General features: G+C 42.1%; 1 pseudogene; it reads right to left on the bottom strand.

Annotated features, from left to right (window-relative positions):
* Nucleotides 1–614: 614 nt before the first annotated feature.
* On the bottom strand, nucleotides 615–733 carry LOC134897800 (5S ribosomal RNA; annotated as a pseudogene).
* Between the last annotated feature and the right edge of the window lie 1,324 nt (nucleotides 734–2,057).

Below are 2,057 nucleotides of genomic sequence, written 5' to 3'. Positions count from 1 at the left end.
ACAATATTCTACACCCTCATCAAACTGAAAACTATTATAAATGTCAATAATGGGAGAAGAAAGGAAGGCTCTTGTGTGGGCGCACTCTTAATTAATAAATTTCAGTAGTTTTAGTTGATGATGAAGGATAATAAAATATAACTTTTATTAGATATACATTATAAGCAATTATTTGTGATTACCCATTAAGCAGCATAGGATCCAAAAAAGATTTTAGATAAATGTGGCTTAAAATGAATATTAAATTGAAAAATAAAAAGAATGTTCTGGTCCTGTCTCACAGAATGTGATGAGAAAGGCTGTAGACACTTCAATGTTCTACACCCGTTTCCGCCCGACCAGTACAGAAAATCTGTATTGATAAGACCAACATATGGTCAATTGTCAAATGTATAAATATTGGGCAGGTCCGGCGGTAGGTAGTGAGACATTACCCACTTCCCACCGGTCACCAACCAAATGCACAAGTGTATGTTATCAATAAAGAACTCAGAGGGTTTTGAGCGATTGTGTATTCAAAATATGCAATCATAGGATAAAGATATTGTAAGAAGGATAGAGACAAGTGGTGATACTGCTGTTGGTGTCAAATAACGCACATCATAGAGATGAAAAGTCTACTACACTGGGTATTCCCTGTGAGTCTCCCCCTTAGGTACTGACCCAACCCAACACTGTATAGCTTCCAAGATCGGACGAGATCGGGCACTGGCAGTGTGGTATGGTAGTAGACAGATAGGTGGGTTAGACGCCAATGAGAGTGCACCTATATAAGAAGATGTGACAATTGGTCACAATAAGATGTGGATCTGCTTTCTACGTTAGGCTGGATGCAGCAGGTCCCACACTTGTGGTATTGTGCACCCTGGATCGTAGATGAGAGTCCACAGAAAAAAGAGAAAGAACAGGATAAGAGCAAAAAATCTTCAATAATTATGTGCAGTATGTCCTGATGGTGAACATTTGCTGACATCAAGCACATGCGCAAAGATAATTCATGTTTGATATACACATTGGTAATGCCGTGAGTTAAGCCCCAACAATTGAAAGAACCAAAATTATAAGAATATATAAATATATATATGCTAGTGTGGAGGCTTGGATATCAGATCGATGGATTTGCTCAATGTGACTCAAAATGGAGGATTATAACATATGGATTAGTTCAATGTGACTCAAAACAGAGGATTATACCATATTTCTTGATTATAAAAAAAAAATGACAGATAGCCTTGAATGCTAGTTAGAATAACCCCCTGATACTTAGATGCATACAAGGTGATTCAACTGACACAGGGGAAACAAAAGACAAACATATATGTCACAATAAAGTAAACATTGTCATATTGCACTTGTCAGTGAGAGGGGATATGCCGGTAAAGTTAGGTCAAATATGAGACTCCCATCAAAAATATTAATTAAGCTCAAAAATGCCAACACAGGCACTGCCTGGGTACAAAAACCTGTGTAGGATAGGCAGCAAAGTATCCCTTGAGTAGCGTGGTTGGTGCCGGTGGACCCGCTAGTTAGGAAAATACGTTTCACCCCGCAGGGCTTGTTCACTTCCTGGAGGTGCGGGTAGAGAATCTGGGCGGTATAAAAATACCAAACAGGGTGGCGCTGGCCAATCAACTCCGGCGCGTCCCTGATGGGGGCGGGAGGAACATAGGTGATACTGGCACCGAGAGGTCCTTGCCGCATTGCATCAGCGGCTAACACCCCCGTGATTGGGCCGCCCATCTGAGCAGCTGAGGTGTGTAAAAGCAGGAAGCCTATTTGTAGGGACGAGACCACATGACATGTGATGCTGGATGTGACAGTAGACATATTGGAACAGGGCAAAAATGCCCATGGTGCGCAAGGGAAAGCGGAGGGCATGCAATGAATAGTATATTACATGCTGAGGTCTGTGCCACTTAATACAGGAGCTAAAGGTCCCAGTAAAAGGGGCCGCTGCTATCGGCGGCTTGTAACAATGGAGGCTGGACTTGAGTCATGTGAATGGGAATGCGGAGTAATTGAGGTGAAGGGGGCCATATTGGAGAGGGGCAAATTTG

The sequence above is a fragment of the Pseudophryne corroboree genome, chromosome 3 (assembly GCF_028390025.1).
Source record: "Pseudophryne corroboree isolate aPseCor3 chromosome 3, aPseCor3.hap2, whole genome shotgun sequence".
Taxonomy (NCBI): domain Eukaryota; kingdom Metazoa; phylum Chordata; class Amphibia; order Anura; family Myobatrachidae; genus Pseudophryne; species Pseudophryne corroboree.
Note: the sequence above shows the minus strand (reverse complement) of the source record. Positions and strands in the feature narration are given on the sequence as shown.